The following is a 21531-nucleotide window of genomic DNA, read 5'->3' as shown; positions in this document are numbered from 1 at the left end:
TTTGATTGCTTCAATGAAGAAAAGTCTTCCTTTGAAGAACCCATATGGTAGGAGGCACCTGAGTCAAGTATCCATTCCAAAGAAGAACCTATGTTTGCCATAAGTGCTTGACCTTTACCTTTTGAAGAGGTTGGATTAGAATCCTTGGAAGTACCTGGCACTTGAATCTTATTCTTCTTGAGTAGATTTTCTAACTCATCGATTCTTTTTGTCTTGCAATGATGCTCGTCATGATTTGGCTTTTTGCAACATGCACAAAAGAGTTTGTCCTTCTTTTCATTACTTATTTTCTTGTTTGGAGAAGAATTGCCTTGTTGAGAGGAGGATTATTGTGTCTCAAACTGTGTTTTCTACTTCCATTGCTTCTTCTTCTTGTTGCTTTTCCCTCCTTGACTTGATTTGTGATCATCACTAGCCACCAAGGCTTTGGTCTTAAATGACTTGAGAAGTCCAAAATCCACCAAGTGAGATTGTTCAACAATCAACATGTCTATAAATCCATCAAAGGAAGGCTTTTGGTAAGAAAATCCCATGGTCAACCTGTGAGTATTAAAACTCAAAACAAAGTTAGAATACTCAAAAGGTAGCCTCTTCAGGATGTGATGAATCAACCTATCATCCTTCATGGGATTTTCACAATCTTTAAGAAGTGCCCTATACTCATTGACTTTGATGATATAATCCTGAATTGTGTCATAATTCTTAGGATCCAAGAGAAGTAGATCATCTTCAACCTAAAATCCCTTTTCTTCATCCACTTTACCATACAATTATTCAAGTTTATCCCAAGCTTCTTTAGATTCTGAACAATTTTTAATGTGAAAGAGAAGATACCCATGTACACAACTCCTGATAACACCTAAAGTTTGTTGGTCTTGGTTTTTCCAATCAATGAGTTCTTTAGCATCAGTAGGTTTGGTAATTGTACCATCAACATATAGACTATATCATTTTTCCATTAATCTACTCCATGCAATATCTTTCCATGTAGAATAGTTGCATGAAGTTAAAGGAGGAAATTTAAAACCCATGATGCAGAAATGAAAAGAGCACAATAGAGAGACACAAAAAACACAGTACACACCCCCCCTTTTCAGTCAATCAAAATAGCCCCCCAAAAAAGATGTTGTTGGCACTTTATAAGTAGTGCATTTACAATGGGCCACTTGTCAAAATGAACAAAGTAGACTTTCTAATTTTCCTTTTACAACTACCTTATGAGGTTGAAATCTATCACTTAAGCACTGTAGCTTAATTTTACAATAATTCTTTATAAGAATCAAAGCTTTACAAGGTCGAAAAAAGCCTAATTTTGAAATTGAGAAATTAGTCCACACAACCCAAGAATTTGATTTCAAATCTGGAAAGTAGACCAAAAAAATGCACTTTCAAAAAAAAAAAAAAAAATTCAAAAAGTGACCAGATGTGCCTGTACGGAGCTTCTGAAGTTGCAAAATGCAAGATTATGCAGGTACAATTGCCAAAAAATACATTTTGTAAAAAATTTGTGCACCAAAACTAGAAAAAAAAAACCACCACTAGAAAATCCAAGAAATTCTACCCAATTTCAAAAAAAATTGCACCTAAATCAGAGTTCGGATGTCCAAGATATGGGCTCACGAACTCAGGTTGCCAAATTGAAAAGCAAATTGGAGAGGGGTTTGGAGAAAAATTTGTGAGTCTAAATTTGATGGTCAAATGGTCATCACTATAGTTTAAAAAGCCTAGAAATAATGATCAAATGGCCAACAATTTTAACACCACAAATTGATGATGTCAACAAAAAAAATTTCCCTTGTAATGATGTGGCAGCTAATCTGGATGTCCGTACTTTACAGAATAGTGATGTGGCACTATGAGAAAAAATTTGAATTCCACAGGTGACATGGCAATTCTAATTGTCATTGTTGATTGGGGCTAATGAGATGTTGATCTATGCACATGGTGGAGTTGTACACCCACAGGCAGGAAGACCTATCACTACGCAAGTTGAAAAATACTTTTCGTTTGGCGGGAAACCACCAACAGCAATCGAAAAATGGATTGCAGTGTAAGAAATGTGATGTTGGCAAAAAATATTAAATTGCACACTGAAGGTATTGCTGGTTGGGATTGCAATCACCTGTGTAGAAGGTACGATTCGCTGCAGACTTAAATGCATTGAAAATGTTAATGGGCAGGGGCTGAGTCTGGAAGTCGGCAAACTATTCGCAGGTGCGAGAAAGAGAGAGCAACATTGTCAGAGGTTTAAAAAATGTGAGCACGAGTGATAATGGCAAGTACAGTCATAGGAAAAGGCAATGTTCATTAAAAAACCTGAGAATGAGGGTGGTAATAGTAGTATGCAACTAGAATAACGTGCTTCTGATCACTACAAATGTGGCATGATCTTGGAACAACGTTGACAAAAATTAGTGGAAATAGTCCCACATTTGTTGGGAGTGTGCAAAATGTGCTATTTAAAAGCAAACTACCACCTAACATAGAAGAAAGAGCCTACCAGAGGTTTCCCTTTTGCCGGTGAGGTTGACAAATTCGGTCAAAAATGTGACTGTGCTTGATTTAATGCATAGTACGGCCTATAGGTTTGAATAGTCTAGATTTGAATAGAGATACTCGCAAAATTAATAAAAAAAACTTGCAAAATTAATAGAAAACCCACCAACAAACACAGAGCCAAGCCAAGGTGTCACTGCCCGGTTTGGCCAAAAAAATTTCTCTGCTTCTACAACTGATGAAAAAATAATTTTGAAAATAGAAAATTCAAAAAAAAAATTGCAGAGAATAAATTGAATACAGATCTGAAATTAAAATAATTAGATCAATAGAAGGACCATACCCAAATTACAAATTGGGTCCAATTTGCAAAAAAAATTTGCCTCACGATCGACTTTGGGCCAAGGTAGGCGTGCTTATAGTCAATTTTCACCGGTTCAGCATTTTGGATGCAATGGCGAGGTCAGATCTGGCTCTAGATGCTTCCAATTTTTGCAGTACTCTAAATTTGGGCTAAGGTGCTGATGCAAGTGTGGTCTCGAATGGGCTATATGATGAGAAAGTTTTCAAGTTGCTTTGATACCATGTAAGAATTTTCCTAAGGGAAAAATCCACCCAGGAACTAAGAACTCAAACACAAGCACATAGTAGACCAAAGAGAGAGAGAGAGAGTATGATTAGAATGACAATGTATTCAATATGTCATGCTTCATGCAATGTGAAAGTACACTAGGAGTGCCTGTATATAAAGGCCTCTGAGATATATCTAGAATGCCTCGTAATCAGCATCATGATAAGTCATAAAACCAAGCACATGTCCACCAGATATGGGTTATCCTCCATTAAACACGAAAGTAAGTGCGGTGATGAGAGGATAAGCCTACAAGGGTGTGACACGCAAACAATGTTGTAGACACCTTGTGCTTAAATAGAGTTGTGTACTCCTGTGTTGTCTATATGACAACTCAAAAAGGTGTGCAAACTCCTAAGTGTCTCACAAATAAAAATAATAAAATAATGCATTAACCTAAGTAAAATTAAGTAAGTGTAATAAGTAAATACTTATTTACACCAACACAGAGGTTCTAGGCTACCCAAAGTCATCACTAAGGATCACCTAAAACCCCATATTCATGACTTGGTGGTGTTTTTGCATAGGGTCAAAGGTTCAGCTGATGTGTTTCTTTTTGAAGAATGGATGTATAGGTACATATATATTATCTTGAAGGAGTAGCAATGGATGGATTGGGCAGAGATTATTGTCGGTTCACTAAGGTCTCAACTAAAATGTGCTAAATAATTTTGGGAGGATTTTTATATGGCTTCCTATTTGACTTACTACATCACCTATACTTGTAATCTCACCCCTCTTCCTCATGGAATATGGAGTGGGGAAATAACAATTTTTTAGTATTGTCCTCTACTACAGAAAGATAAAGTCTTGGAAGATTTCAAGAAAGTTCATGAGTTGTTAATGGAGAATGTTTATATGTCTTTGAAGGAAGTTTTGATGCCTTAGTTGTCTCCTAAAGCCCAAAGATTAATTTAGCAATATGGAAGTCACTTCATATAATTCCCTAGGTTCACTTACTTAAGGATAGGCAGATTCGAAGAAGAACCTACAAAGTTGCCACGTTATGCTTTGGACTATTTTGTTTTGGTTGAGATGTGTAGGCAATTGTTCTCTATTATAAAGGATAATTTACCACAAGAGGATTTAGAAATAGCTTTTCCTATCAAGCTAGGTTCATTGGTTTGTATTAGCATGACCAATCTATTATTGGGAGTAATTTTCTTGGGTTCAATTTTGGCTCTTACCATAGCAGAAGGAACTTCGATAATAAAGGGTATGCAATCCAAATTCTTGGCCTTGAAGTTCACCCACTGGCAACTCCACAATTGGAAGACCTATGGCAAGATTGTAAGGATGAAGGAGAAGTTTAGAGAAAAGATCATTCAAGGTTGACTTTGCAAAAAATTAATTCCTTTAGATTGAAATTCAAAATAGGAGTGGTTCAAGATGGCTCAGATATAATTGAACCTAGCTAGGAAGAACCTAGTGAATTAAAGTCTTTGACAATTGACTAGAATAAAGATGAGGAAGATGATATCAATCTAAGAGGTAGATTTATACATACCTCCATACATGACTGGTTAAAGAAAAAGAGAAAACACTAGTACATTTGACCCCATTTTTAGACCAAAATTTTTGACCATCTATTAAAATGTTTTAGATTGGTCGGAATATGTAAGGAAATTTTTTTTTTTTTTTGTTTGCCCGTGTTGGTTGAAATTTTGACCAACACTTAGTCCATACTCATGCAATGACAAGAAAATTATAAACATAATTAAATCTCAACCCGCACTTTTGGTCACAAGTGTGGAAAGCGTGTTGGAGCCAAAGATTCAACTGCTAAGAGATTTCGACATTTGGAGGGAAAATCTAAGCGAAATTATAGTTGGGTTGCCTCAGATCTTAACAGCAAAGCTAGAAGTCCTCCAATCCAACATTGAGCTTCTCAAGACTGTATTTCTAACAGATGATTTGTTGATTGGAGCAATTAGAAACTACTACTTTCTTCATGGAAAATGCTTGCAAAAAACTTTGGGAGGGTTTTGGTTTTCATGGAACAAAGCTCACCATGTTTTTGTCGATAGATCCTCGTGTTTTGAGGCACAATTCTCTAACCCCAAAGGAACTTGATCTCATTTGAAATATTGGCATTCATAAGGAAGGAAAAATGTACAAATACATTGTGAGCATGGTGGACATAACTCCTATTAAAGTGTTACATGCTAGGATAGACAATCTTCAACTTTGCAGCCTCTCGCAGGTAGTTAAGGTTTTCCCTTTAATTCTCACAATGCCAGAGGAAAGTGTTAAGAAAAAATAGAACTTTATGCTCAATCACATGAAACTCTCTATAGACTTTGTGGCAAAGCATTCATGCCTATTTTCAATGAGTTTGGACAAGTTAATCAAGCCTAGGCTTTTAGTTTTCCAAACTATAGAAGCAATAAATGGAGCAGGGCAAGTTAATTCAAATCAGCTTTTTTCAATGTTGATGTTGTCTGAGGCCAAGTTTTTTGCCTAGATCATTCAAGTGCATTATAAATTCGGTGCTCTGTGGACTATCTATAAAAATGCAATGTCTCAAAAGATCATAGACAAATAGAATATAAGTTTCTTAGCAATTCATGTGTTTGGATTTGTCAAGCCCGTATGATCAAGCTAGTCCATCCAATGTGAAATGATGATGATGCCAACCTTTTTCTTTCTGAGAGCACCAATAGGTGGAAAACATCTTGCTTCACAAACTATTATCCATGAATTGGGATTGTAATTACACTGGTAATAAAGGTATGCTTCTTCCATTCTACCCAAAAATTCAATTCTAACAAAAGATATTGTGTTTTTCACAATTCATCTGAGTTCTTTTGGATTCATAGACTACTATCCTTGGATTGGAATTGTAATTGCACTACTAATCTACACTTTTTCTTTTGAATTTCCTACTTCAATTGATAAATTAGGACTGTAACTGCACTACTAGTCAAGGTATGCTTCTGCCATATCACCAAAATTTTCTATTATAATTCAAGTTATTGTGATTTTCACAACTCGTATGAATTCTTTTGGATTACAAACTACTGCCCATGAATTGGGATTTCAACTACAATGCTAATCAATTTGCTTCTTCCATTACACCAAAAAATTCTATTATAATACTAGTTATTGAATTTTTCACAATTCATCCTATTGAAGCAGTAAGGAACATATGCTACTTGCATTTGATTTTGCAAAATGTTATTTCTGACCACGTAAATAGGGACACCATTTGATCATCATGGGACATCCCATAGAAAAAAACCTTATGCTAGTTGTACTTGGTTTTCTTGATTCCACTCTTAAGTAAAGTAACTCACTTTGTAGTAAGCAGATGATAAGAAAAGTTGTCACAAGGTTCACTCTCCTACTTAGTTTTTTTGTATCCTTATTTACTAGCAAATACATTGAATAATGCTTATGGATTGAATAGTGCCTACAATTTTTTTTTATACAATCCTTTTTTTCTCTTCCTCTTGATGATGGATCACAAAGTGTAATCTAAAAATTTACTATTGTATGTTGCAAACATAGTTTAATTTAGAACCATTATTCAATATAAGCATGAACTTTAGAAATCTAATGAAATTAAGCAAATGCATTGGTATACTATTTTGCCTTGACTCCTCGATCGGCTTAGTATATAATAAGGTAATGTGAAAAATCATTTAAATAATCCTTGGGCAATGTTGTGTTAGGGTGTATCAGTAACAACAGTGTGCATCTAGCTTGGAGTCATAGACTGTAGCCAAGGATAACTCATGTACCTAATGTTGTGCCCCCTGCCCAATTGATATTGCCCCTAAACTCATCACTTTACTTGCCATTAAACTGAATATTTACTATAAAATAATTGTATAACCTAAAGCAAAATGGATTTAACCCTTGGTCACTAGGAAATGGGGATGGAGATAAGATGAGTATGCCTTTTTTTCAGTATGAAGACCCCATATAGCTGATTCTTGATTATTCTTATTTTAATGTTCCTTCTTGGGATCTTCCAGATTTTTTCTTGAAAATAACAATTTTAACTTAAGTTGGAGTATGCAATTCATTTACAAAGATAACTTCTATAAAATATTATTAATTTTGATGCATATATGAGATAATTCTAGTTTAGATATTACATTAGTATGAATTAATAATCATTAAATAGTAAGAATATATGATAACAACTACTCTAATGAGTATTATAAGTAAATATCAATAGGTTTTTGTGGTAACATATAAATTCATATGAGCATCACACATCTCTATACCAAAGTGTCTCAATAGAATTAATAATTTTTCCAAGGGAAATTTCTACTGTAATCATATCAAGAATTTGTTGGAAATATTTTCTAAACATAAATCACAAGGATGGTTGTCTTTATATTGTGAGAACATGGGCGAATTCTCTGTTCATCCATCTATGTGTGGAAGTAAAATTTCTAAGGCCCAGGATAAATTGGCAATGCCTTTGCTGGATAGAATTTGGTTTATAATAGAAATTTCTAGTTATCACTAGATTTAATAACTCTTCCATGATATGTTTTAGGACAAGATACAAAATCTTGTCAATACCTCGTCAGGCTACATTGAATCACCTCCTCACAAAGTAAAGAAGTGAGTGGAGGCATTGCAAGATCTACAAGTATTGATATGTTTAGATTGTCATTTTCTATGTAAATATATTCATGCAAAGGGATTTATGATTTTTGTGCTACCAATAAAGGGTAAACATAAGGAGATAGAGACTTACCCCTAGCATCCCCAAATGTCATTTTGAATTACCCTAGTGGTATATCCCCTTCATATTGCATTGATCAAAATCCTTAACATCATTTTCACTACCAAACCCTATCAAATTGTCCATCAACCAAATTGCCTTCTTGAGCATTTACCCTCATTTTGCATGTCCCAAACATCATTAAAAACCCTAGAAAATCATCCTTTGCATGATATACCTTGCATACATCAACCTTTATCATCCTTAACAAGTCCAAAACATAACCCTAATTGTCATTTTGCATACCTTAGAGTCATTTTCATCCTCTCTAGTCAAACTTCAAAACATCACCTTGCATTTTGCATTTGCATAATATCCCTAGGATATTTTCACTTTTCACATCAAAACCATAATTCATTTATCATTTCCTCACATTTCATAACATTCCTAAACAATTAAAAATCCCAAAAACACTCATATCTTGCATACCCACCACTCTAAAATCACCCAAAACACTCAAAAATTCCATTGCATTTGCACTCTTAGGTAGCATGCCAGCACTTACTAGGAGACAATCAGCTCAGAGACCTGAGGAACTCTATCAACCTTTGTTTTCTGAGGCACAAGCACAACCAAAACCTTGTCCAAGACAAAGAACGAGCAAGAAAATCCATCAAATCTTTGACGAAGACCAAATTGAGGCATCACAACCATTACTAGCAGACCCCTTGAACATGTATCCACAAGATCCTCAAGCTATGGCACAACAAACCTTGAACAATAAACCTACCATGATATTTCCTCCAAACACTTCCCCTACACATGGGATGGTTCAATGGAGTCCTGACTTTGAACCTATATTTGTGCCAATGCCACCAGGAGGAGGAAGTGTACCAACCTCACCTGAAGATGAACGATCACATGCATTTGAATTAAGCCAACCTAACACATCAAACATACAAAAAGGTATTGTACACCTAAGTGATGACTCTAACACTAATTATGGCATCACTAATGAAGAAATGGCTAGGGCATGTCAAGACAAAAGTTTTTGTAAGAACTTCAAACGTTTCGCAGCCCAAGAAATTGTGAAATTTAACCCAAACTTGGAAGGTCGTAGGTCCAAAAATCAAACCAACACAATAATTGAAAACATCCAACCCATGATAAATTTGGACTTAGACAAGGGAAAACAACCTTTGGAGTTTTCAAACACAATAATGGCACCTATAAGGTCCCATCAAGAACCAACAATTGAAATCCTCCAAAGTACATTTGAACACATCAATGTTAACCCCTTGTTTGATGAAATACCACCAATCCCTAAACACCCCAAAAGGACATTAAGACTTGATTTTAGTCACATGATGCAACAACAAGATGCACCTAAAGGGACTCGTGCTCTAGGGATGCCAAACATACCTTCTTTGGAGGCAAATCAACAAAGTACACCTTTTCTTTTAACTTTACCAAGTGTTATGGCATCAAATGCTATGGAGCCTGTCATTAATACAACATGTGAAACATCAAGTACAACCATCCCTATGGATGCACAAAGGAAAAGTCTTATTGACATTATGCCATTCCCAACAGGGACACATCTCATAGTCAAGTCAATATGGTGTCGCAAGCAGGAACATCTGAAACACAAAGGTACCAAAACAACAATACAAACATGATGTTCTATTCTCAAGGACGTAGTCGACCCCCACGACAACAACAACCTACAATGGTACAAGGACTCAACACTTCCAAGATACAACCAAGTCTAAATCCACTTGACACACATCCCACATATCAACAACAACATCAAACACAATGAAAACAACCACAAGTGGGGAAAACATAAAACATTCCTAACATGCAATCCCATATGGACACACTTGACTTACACACAATTTATCAACAACAATTTCAGCAGCAATTCCAACAACAACAAATGATGTTTGCTAAACAACAAGAGCAACTCAAGCAACAATTGGAATACCAAAAATGCCTTGAGCAAAAAATCGCATACCAACAACATTTGTTACAACAACAACATGTGCCACAACAACCTCAACAGATACCTCTAGAACAAAAAACATGCACATGGTCTCACATACAACCAACAGAGGTATCCCAACAACAACCACAACACACGGCACAACAACAACACATGGTACAACAATCGCAGTTAATCCCATAATAAGTGCCACATCAAACACCACAACAAGTTCCCCAAAAATAGGGACCTTTTTGTCTTCGAGGTGCCAACATATCTCCACCACCTAGTGACACTTCATCAGATTCATCAGACACAGAAATGTCAGAATCAAGTAGACATAGTTCTCGCCACAGCAAACGGTCTACTCATAGACACAAAAGAATTGAAGGAAAGACCATCATGCAAAACCCCAATGAGGAACTATTACAACAATTCAAACAACTTTCCAAACAAGTCGAGGCATTGGGAGTCCAAAAGAAATAGGCTCTATATACAGAAAGGGACCTATGTCCTAACCCATTCGATAAAAGTTTGTATATGCCTCCATTCCCAAGACACTTTGAGGCTCTAAGGTTTGAAAAATATCAAGGAAAAGGAAACCCTGTTGATCACATCCGAGAATTTTGTGCTTCATGTACCGAACTTAGTGATGAGCCCAGTGGGCCTGCACTTGAATGGTACTCCAAACTTCTTGGTAATATAAAATCTTGATCAGAGCTAGCAAACAAGTTTATCTCCCACTTTTCCTTTAACATTACAAATGAGGTGACACTTTTTGATTTGTTCTCAACTAAAAAAAAGATAAGAGAATCATTCATCACGTTCTTACTATGTTGGAGAAGCTTAGTTAGTCAATGCTCATTAGACATCCCTGAAGAACAACAAGTGCACTTGTGCATTGAAAACTTAGTCCTGAACTTAATGTATGAACTCAAAATCAAGAGTCCAAGCAACATTTCTAAACTAATGAAAAAAGGGGCTAGTATTGAAGATGCTCTTATCTGTAAGGGAGTCCTCAAGATAAAAAAAGAAAACACAAACACCAACTCATCTAATGACAAGGAAAAAAATTTCTCCAAAAATAAGAACGTGACTAATGATGGTATTGTGGATGCTCGCACAATTAGCACAGCACAACCTCAACTAACTTTGAAAGGTGTAAACCCTAAAAATTCACAAACTCCTAATCAAACAACACCTCAACAACAGAAAATTGAGACTTTCACACAAGACAAAAGATATCCTAGAACCAAGGATAGAAAATTTACACCATTGGGGATACCTCTTGAGACTTCGTTACAATAGTTACTAAGTAATAACTTCCTGCAATTACCCCCAATCAAAGATGAACCATTGACTAAAGCTGATTGGTGGGATGACAAAAATTATTGTGATTACCATCGCACCAAAGGACACAAGACTTCATCATGCTTCCAACTAAAACATGCAATACAAGACCTTATTGATAATGGTGTCATCACAGTTGATCCATCACTGTTAGTATCCAACTCTGATCACACTATTTTCAAAGATCCTTTGGGTAATCATGACAAAGAGAAACCCTCAAGTTCAAACTCAAACTCACAAGGTAATGTGAATTACACATGTACCGGCTATGACTACACCATCAATTGCTTTAATAAGTCTGACTTTCACATATCCACATTCACATTGAAGGTTGAAGACCCTCATTGTGTTGTTACTACACGTCGTAGCAAGATTACCCTACCTAGAGCCCCAGCTAGACCTACTACTTCTACTAGACCTGTACCCCCATCTAGACCTATTGCTTCTACTTCAGTTGATTATAGCCTTGTTGAACAACTCGAAAAAACCCCTGCACAAATATCCATTTTGGACCTACTGCGTGCATCCCCCCAACACCAAAAGATCTTGGAGCAAGCCCTTAAAGAGTTAATAGTCCCAAATAACATGGATGTTGCCCAGTTCCAAGCCATGGTTAGGAACCTATCCGCATCACAACATATCACTTTTTCACCTCGTGATATTCCTAAGGACAAACCTAACCATAATGATCCCCTTTATCTCGAAGTCTTCATCCATAATGCCAAAATCAGACATGTCTTAATAGATGGAGGAGCAGGATTGAATATTTGTACTCTTAAGGTTGTCAACAATTTGGGTTATTCTGAAGATGATGTGGATCCCTCTCGAAGAATCACAATAAAAGCTTATGATGATGGTGAACACTTCTCCAAGGGCATCATCACATTACCTGTAAGGGTTGGTCCAGCTACTAAAGATACATTGTTCCATGTCCTAGATATAGAAATGAATTGCAACATGATACTAGGACACCCTTGGCTTCATACTATGAAAGCAGTCCCTTCTACATATCATCAATGTCTGAAGTTTTCCTATCACAATGTAGAGGTTACCATCCCTGGTGATCCAGATCCTTTCCAATTTTTCTCTAATTTAAGAGATGCTACTGCATTCCAAATCCCAACAAATGATGAAGCACAACCCACAAATCCCTCTAAGTATGTGGATGTCGATATACTGCTCAGTAAAGCCAAGGAAAAGATGAAGATTGAAGACAATGGGTGTGGAGAGTACTTTATGTCTCAAGTCTCTCACATTAGGGAGCCACCACTTTCTCCCATCAATACAAAGAATTATACTTCTATCAATGAGAATACATCCGTAAGTATTGAGAAAGCAAAATCATAATGAGAACCCACTTTGATATCTCCTAGCAAGTATGGACTTGGGTTTACCATAATGCAGAAACAAGGCTATGATGGCTATAGTGATCTTGGATCTCAAAAAAAAGGAATCATTGAACCTATCACTACAAAAGGACAACCTCCTAGTTTGGGGCTTGGTTTTAAACCATTACGAATAGGTCCTCCTAGTACCATGGTACTTACATGTAAGACTATGGATGTTTCAAATGATGAAAAGGCATCTGAGGATATCCCACTTGAAACCAACAATCCCCTAGTCTCTGAGCATAACCCCAATGACCCAATTGAATTAGTTACCCATATATCTACCTTCAACCAAAGCCCATTCAACACTTATGATGACATCTCCTCAAGTTATCCTAAACCTTTGGATTGGGACCAACGTGGACCACCAATTTTTGATTGATTCGACAATGATAACACTCTTATAATAGAATTTGAAGGCATTATGACTGAAGATCATAAAGAAGCAGTTTCTTCTAAAGAGAACACATTGGCATATTTTGGGGAGCCAACTCCACTTTCTAGTTACAAAGAAAAAAGAGAAAAAGATAGCAAGCATAGGTCTCTTGGTGAAAATAAAAAGGTGTCATTAGACTATAAAAAATCAAAAGCTAAGCAGCTCCCACTGATACAAAATGAAAAATATGATGCCATGAATATCAGTGTTCTAGTGTTCAACATGCCACAAAGTCTTTTGGAGCTCTCTCAATCAGCGTTCATGTGGAAGGTCATTGGTCTCAACCCTCTCAACCCTCCCTTATATCCCTTTGTTTATCCCCCAATCCAGCTACCTAATTTGTCCTATAACCAAAATCAGTCCTTTATCCAACAAGCCTTTGCATATATCATCATCAGTGGAATCCCACATGACATTTCTATTGACCCAATTATCCTTAGATGCCTTGATTCGCAAGAGATAGACATTGTCTTACATATGGTATGTGATGGTATCTCTCGAGGCCTTTCTAGTGGTTTGATTTTAGCTACAAACTTGAAACAAATCCTCCATAGTTATGGTCAGTTATGGATCCAGAGCTCATTAGCTAGCAGCACCAACAATAGATATCTTCTCAGCATTTGTCAATGACATTCTTGATTTCATCTAAAAGTCCTGAAAAAATATCAAAAAAATAGTAAAAAGTCATGAAAAAATGGTTTCCTTGATGAAAACCTGGCAAATAGGCATCTTGGCACAAAAATTTGAGTCAAGAGAAAAATTCCATCCAAAAGTGAAAACTTGGCAAACAGGCGCTTTGGGCAAGTACCATGGTGAAAACCTGGCAAACAGGCGCCAAGTGTAATTAGTGTTGCTCCTCCATCTATCAAGATTCCATCTGGTCTTTTCCCCCTCTATCATTCCTTGATCATATCATTCATATTGCAAGACATCCTTGGTCCCTTATCATGGCTCACGAACTCGTTAATGTCCTTTGTTACCTTGCCTAAGCATCACCAATCTACACACAGACTCTGTCATTGGCCTTTGTACATAGTTTGCATCTTGTCTGGGGGCATATTACCTACATGGTGCATAAGTTTGAATTTGAACTGGGGGCATATCCCTAAGTTCTTTTTATCCATTAGACCTATCGCATAACAGATTGGAGCTAACACTTGTTTATGCTTATACGATCCTAAAAAAATCCCTAAAAATCATAAAATGTCCTAAGAAAATCACTAAAAATCACATAATGTCCTGAAAAAATCCTAAACATTCACATACGATCCCTAAAAAATCACTAAAAATCATAAAATGTCCTAAAAAAACCCTAAAAATCATAAAATGTCCTGAAGAAACTAGTCATGCAAAAACATCAAATATCCCACAAAACCCTAAAAATCACAAAACCCATCAAAAATTTGCAATAAACCTTGTACATATTCACTGTGCATAACCATCCCTTTTGTGTTCACACTTGCACTTTGTAGATTGAAACTCAAAGTACTACACTTTCAAGACAATCACACTATCTGACCAACGTGAACCAACAATCAATCCAACATGTCACTACGAACCTATCAACTGAATCCACAAATAGTGCTATCACATTATCAACCTTTCGAACACCATCTAAACACCTAAAACACTAAAAAGAAAGTAATAATGGACAAGGATAGTTGTTGGCTCACGTTGTTTAGTGAGTTATTTATTTTTTGCTTTGTTTTTCTTTGATCATGTTCCTATGCCACTCGATGATATAAAACTAATCTATGAGACTGGCCGGAATGGTTCATGGTCATCTTTTTCCATTTTTTTCTATTACAATGTACCTTTGAGAGTCTAGGGCATGTACATATGCCTCAGGAAGGACAAGGTCATTCTTTGTTTGCATCGTGCTTGTTTACGCAAAAGGCTTGCATTTGCGCTTTGGCCCTTTATGCCATGATGCATTGCATTCCATTTGCCATATCAAAATAAAGCTCCATTTGACATATAGTGCACTTTATAGAAGCAAAATTCTTTCCATCATACTAATATCTCCTCATCTCATCTCTCTTCTTCATCTCATTCTCCATCACCATGATCATGTCTTCCGATCCACCAAATCATCTTCATCTTGCATTCATGCATTCCTACATCATCCTGCACTGTCAATCAACTTTATGAGGCTTTCCACATGGTTCAACCTCAGTCTAATAGTTGTCTCATTATATTTGACCAAATACAACCATTTTTTATGATTTCCCTCATGTTATGACATCTTTCCATCATGTTGGGCATGCACGCACAGTTTTGAGTCATTCCAAGTCCAATCGGGCTGATTCTAGGCCCTAGAGCCTTTTAGGGTGCAATTTGCACTATTTGGGCATAGTTGGGGGCTCCCAAATACATCATTGATGCACTTGGTCATGCCAACTACATCATTGATGCACTTGGTAGAGTTTGGGCACACTTGGGAACCTAGGTTATCCAGAACTGCTCCCAGAACCCCTAGGTTGCACTCTGGAGGCCATAACTTTTGCATTTCAACTCTTATTTATGAACTGTCAGTTGTGTTGGACTCATATATTCCTTGTGAAAAAAATGAGCTATAATTTTCATTATTTGGTCACTATATGGAGTTTTAATCCTTGTAATTACTCTTGGGCTCCTAGTTGCCCCCCGTCATGTTGATTTTGGCCCCCAGGGCCTTCTCGGGCACATTTTTCACTTTCTAAGACCACTTGGGATTCCCAAGTGCATTTTTGATGTACTTGGTACTATCATAGTTCACTTGGGCTTATCAAGTGGGTCAATGACTCACTTGGTTGAGTTTTGGGCGCAGTTGGGGACCTAGGATACCCAGAACTGCTCCCGGAGCCCCTATGTTGCACTCCGGAGCCCACAACTTTTGCATTTTAACTCAGAATTGCAATTCGTCAATTTTTTTGGATTCATATCTTCATTATAGACAACATGAACTATCATTTTCATCATTTTTTGTTTTTCTTGAGTGGTAAACCATGCAATCACTCTCGGGCTCCTGATTGACCCTGTTTTGCACTCTAGACCTCATAACTTTCACATTTTAGCTCTGATTTTCATTCTGTCAGTTGCTATGGTTTTATCTTCTTGTTGTAAATAAATTAACTTATCATATGCTTATCTTAGACAATTTATCAAGGGGGCACCCATATATATCATCCCTACTGGGGCATGTTGTGGCTTTCTCATCACTTATTCTTTGATACAATGCTCTAAATCACATTGTATCAAAGAGGGGCAAAATGTAGATGCTCAAAAATGGTTCGCATCTACGACCTCATCACTTCTTCATACTAATTTTTCCCATTTTCTCATTCTACTAACTTTGATCTTTTGGCCAGATTGACCATATTTTGTCATTTGTATCCCCTTTCACATCAATTTCATATCAACTCAGAATCATATCAAATCAACTTGGAATCATATCATATCAACTTGAAATCACCCCAAATAAACTTGAAATCACTTGAAATTGGTCCTAATCAACCCAAAACATATCAAACATCCCAAATCAATCATCATTTATCCACTCCTAAGAATTGTTGTGGCTTTCAGTGCCTTGGAAACCTATCAATATTATCAATCTAACATTAGTATTGTCATGGCTCTTAGTGCTAGGTCAAACTATCATTCATGTCATTCAATCTTTGACATTGTTGAGGCTTTCAATGTCAGATCATGGCATCATCAACCATTTTAATAATATTGACAATGTCCATCAGTGTTATTATGATCAAACCTTATTGATCAATTTCAATCCTGTAGCATTTACAATGTCGGTTAAATGTTACATATCAATTTATTCATGTCATGTATCCTTGGCATGTTATCAATTTCAATCTATTAATTAATTTGACCATGTCTTTGGTCTACCTTTTCATCATCTTATTTGATATCCATCATCGTCACATTTTCATCAAAGGATACGGTCGTATTCATTTAATCAATCATATGCTAATTTTCTCTATAGGATTAAATAACCCATAATTTAATCCTATTCTTTCTAATTATTCTTCCCAATTATCATCCTCAATTAATTAATTTTATTAATTAATTGGTTTATCATCTGCAAACCATGGAAATTCTTAATTTCCTAAGTTCCATTTTCCATCATTAATTTCATTTTCTACTAAATCTTATTTTGTGGAATAAGAGGATTTTTAATTCAAATATTCCATCATCATGACACTTGGATATGACACCTCGTGGATTCTCCTTTGACACTTGGCTGAGATTTGTCATAATCAAATATTATTACCTCTTACGCATGTCTCTATTCGGCTTCTTTGTCATAGATTTTTGGCTTTAAGTGGGTTGAGGTGTCTTATGACGCGTCATAGATTCTCTTCCACATTTAGCCAAGTTTGACCCTCATGTGTCATAGAATCTCACAATTGGCATATTCTATCATATGCATCATAGGAATCTCTTGCTGCATCGCACATCTATGGGTGACAAATCCAATGCCCTCACTTTGAGTGTTGATTATAAATTGGACACTCTTTCTCTCATTTTTGGTCCTTGATCTGAATGCTTAAGTTTTGAAAATTTGAATCCTTGAGTCTTTGAGTCTCTACTCCTTTGCATTTTGCATTCTTGCTTTCACATTAAATCACAACTTCAAGTATTCTCATGGCATGATCCACATCATAGGCTTTGGCTTCAATCTTGTGTGCACTATAGGCAAATTGGAGCTACAATCATTTGGAGAAGAAAGAAGGACATGGGAGCTACAAACAGAAAAGGGAGTTTTTGATTATGTTTGCTTTCTTTTGATTAGTTTGGCTTTCATGGTAGACTAGTGGGTGCTAACGTATGTTGATTGAGTTTTGTGATTTTCTCATAGTATGTTATGCATTTAACCCATTTTTCTGGTCCTACAGATTCATTATAGATCGACTTGCCTGGAACACAATATCTAGCATCCCCTATGCAGCATTTCCTTGTCATATTCTTGATTGTCTTTCTGTTCTAGGATTCCTATATGATCTAATCTATTGTATCTTTGATTTTTTGAGATGCTATTTTTTCATTATTATTGAATCTTCTGTTCGCATGATTCATAACAGAGATTTTCCTAAATAACAATATCTTGTTTCACTTGTGCAGTTTCCTCAGCATTCTCTAGAATTTATTTTTATCCTACGATTCCCACGTAACCTTATCTATTTTGTTTCATAATGTCTTTCCTTCTTATAACCTAGATTTCATCCTGAACTAAATATGTTGTCCATTCCAACAAATATTGTGAGATGCGAGTCTTCTTCATTTACACTATAGGTGAGTTTTCAGTGTTGACCATAAAATATCTCAGAATAAAAACAAGAAAATGGAAGAATAGATGATGTCTAATCAAGTGCAAATAGGATAATATCATAATAGAAAATGCTTTTTGGTTCTATGACATGACATCCTTAAAGCATAGATGGAACTTTTACAATCCTTTAGGAGCAACTTGATCTATAATAAACTATATTTTATTCAGATCTTTCTCTTGGATAATTATATGTCGGTAAGAAATTAAAGAGACAAAATAACTACTTCAGTTTACAATTCTCACTACAAAATTTTGTAAAAGATGTTTAGCTCTTAGGGTAAAAACTTTTTGATTTTGCTCAACACTCTGTAATCTATATTCTTGTAATGAAATATTTCGTTGTAGTGATATGACATTGTGAATGGAGTAGTAGATGTTGAAGATGATAAAAAAGAGGAGGAAGATTCAAAGAAAGATGATGTTGGTATGTAATAACTGTTTCAAATTCAAGGTTCATTTGATCTATGATATTTGGTGGGAAGTGCTTATTGTGATATCTTTGTCATTATGGCAGAAAAGGGCGTTCCTAAATTTTGGCTGGCTACCATGAAGAACAATGATGTTTTGGCAATGCAAGTAGGATGTTGCTCCTTTTTCTTGTATCCAATACTCACTTTGGCTATACCAAGAAATATTACCTATCTTCAAAATGCAGTGAATTTACTAACTTTTTTTAATAATAAATAGATTATAGAATGTGATGAAGGTGCCTTGAAGTTTTTGGAGGATATACAATGTTCTCACCTTGACAGTGACAAGGGTGAGAAAGGTTTCAAGTTGGGGTTCTTTTTCAATGAGAATTCTTATTTTAAGAATTCAGTGGTAAGTACTCACATTGTAGTTCTCTTGGAACACTTTCAATGTCTATTTTATCTTTCAATTTCTTAATTTATTCATTACCTTCCTAAGCTATCATATTTCCTTTGTGAAATGCAATTAACAAAGATATATTACATGGAAGATGAAAATGAACCTATCTTGGATCGTTTAGTAAGGTAAGTCTAATGCAAATATCTCATTTTGCTAATTAGATTATGTGAATTTCTTCATTCATGTAGTGAAGTTATTTCACACACAGAACTAAAATTGATTGGTTACCCAGTAAGAACCTAACTTGAAAGGTCATGAAGAAGAAGCCTAAGAAGGGAGTGAAGAATGCAAAACCAATGACAAATTGAGCAATGCCCAAGTTTCTTCAATTTCTTTGATCCACCCAAGGTTCCTAAAGATGATGATGTTGATGATGATGTTGTGAGTAATGACGAGCAAACTTTTTTTTATTGTTGTAGCCTTTAGTTCTCAAAGAATACACTTTTTGGCATCCTGTATTTGTGTTCTAAAAAGTTTATGGGGTGGTTTGCAGGCTGAGGAATTACAAGATATGATGGAGCAAGACTCTAAGATTGGGTTTTTTCTTAATCCATTGCAAATTGTTTGGGTTTATGTACCTTTTGGGTACTGGGTTTCATTGATTTTATGTGTTTTTTGCAGATTAGCAATTAAGGATAAACTCATCCCTCATGTAGTTTCTTGGTTCACTGGGGAAGCAGGTGATGATGATGAATGTATATCTAAAGATGATGAAGATGCTAATGAAGATGATGATGGGAGTGAGGAAGCGGATGAAGATCACGAAGGGGAAGAAAGTGGCCATAAAAGTGCTTAGACAATTTGCTTGATTATGTCATGCTCAAAAATTTATGCTTTTTCCTCAAATTTTGGCATGAAGTTAAACATTTATTTATCTTTTTGCAGCAATGTAGCAGTGTGGATTTAAAATCCAGCCTAGATTCTAGGTAAGCATTTGTTAAGGGTTTGGTAGTTTCCAAGTCTTGGTGGTATTTATTATGGGGTTTACTTTTTAGAAGATTATGATTAGGAATAAGATTAATTTAGAGTCAATTTTTTGGTGGATGGGTTTAATAACACCCATTTGAGTACAAGCAGTAGTACAGAGTCTACAGACGTCAGCAACAGGCAATTGAGTGTAAATGCAAATTTATAGGTGCTAATATTGAAGTATATTTCCAGGTATGTTCATAGATAGTTCCTTCATATCATGCATTTTTGTCAGCGTCTTTCTTTAGATGGAAACTATTGTTGAACAAAGACATGATGTTATGTGTAGGAGTGTTGACTACTTCTTGTTAATTTTAGGATTAGATCATATTGAATTAAGTCAGCTTTCCTCCAAGCCTTAACATAGGATGAATTCAACATTGATATTTCTCCAAGTCTTGACAATATTTGCATTATAGCTATTTGAGTAGAAAATATCTTTCTTGTGAATAACTTGGCAAGACAAATATTTTTTTTTTTCAAAATAATGGGAAAACATTGGGTTAGTGTTAAGTTTGGGGAAGAAAATTGGTCAGGGTTAGGTTAAGGAAAAAATTAAAAAAACAACTGGTGCAAAAATTATTGAAGTCCAAAAACCGTAATTTTTTTATGAAAAAATTGTCAGAGATTGCCAAAAAATCACAGTTTTCTTGATTTGCTCATAATTTTCCACTCTAAAAACATTAGTAACAATCCACATCTTGCAAGTTATTCCAATCTCAACAACTACTAGCTATCATCAATTTGATAGGCCAGGTGCAAACCCTTCTTTCATTCCTATTGCATTTAAAATTTGTTATGATCTACGTCTTGTCACAGTTGTGCTAATTGAACATTGTTGTTGATAAACTTCGAGCATCAGTAAGAAAACTATTATAGTTCTTGCTATTTCACACATGGAAGGTATTTGGATAATATCATGTAGAATTTTTTTATATCGCAACCACACTAATAGCAGGTTGTAGGAATATTATGTGTACATTTTTATGAGGAAACTCAAGGGATATAAGACAATGCAATTTTATTTTTATTGTAGTTCCAAATTAATTAATTCTACAATTTGTAATATAATTATCTTAAGTACAGTTTCAAATTAATTCTACAATCAGCACTAAGTTGCAACACAATTGCAACCCCCTACCCCAACTGTACAACATTCCCATGGCATTCATATATTTATATAGTATATCTGCTGACACTGATTATGGTTTTTGTTTTCCTGGTTTGTGAGGTTTTGATGTATAAAGCTAGGTGGGATTTGATGAGAAATAGCTTGGATTTTTCCAAGCTGGGTAAGAATATAAAGTCATGAATGACCAAGCACTGAACAGTGCAATTCATTGTTGTACATGGATTTGATGTGTTGTTCTAATCACAGGCTCTTCTATCTCTCCATT

At 35.7% G+C, this 21531-nt stretch overlaps 1 pseudogene; it reads left to right on the top strand.

Moving 5' to 3' along the window:
* The first annotated feature begins 1941 nt into the window (after window positions 1–1941).
* Window positions 1942–19961, top strand: LOC149534345 (nucleosome assembly protein 1;2-like; annotated as a pseudogene).
* Window positions 19962–21531: the final 1570 nt, after the last annotated feature.

The sequence above is a fragment of the Cupressus sempervirens genome, chromosome 10 (assembly GCF_028749045.1).
Source record: "Cupressus sempervirens isolate cs-2001-9-10 chromosome 10, ASM2874904v1, whole genome shotgun sequence".
NCBI classification, from domain to species: domain Eukaryota; kingdom Viridiplantae; phylum Streptophyta; class Pinopsida; order Cupressales; family Cupressaceae; genus Cupressus; species Cupressus sempervirens.
This window is presented reverse-complemented; position numbering and strand designations above follow the sequence as displayed.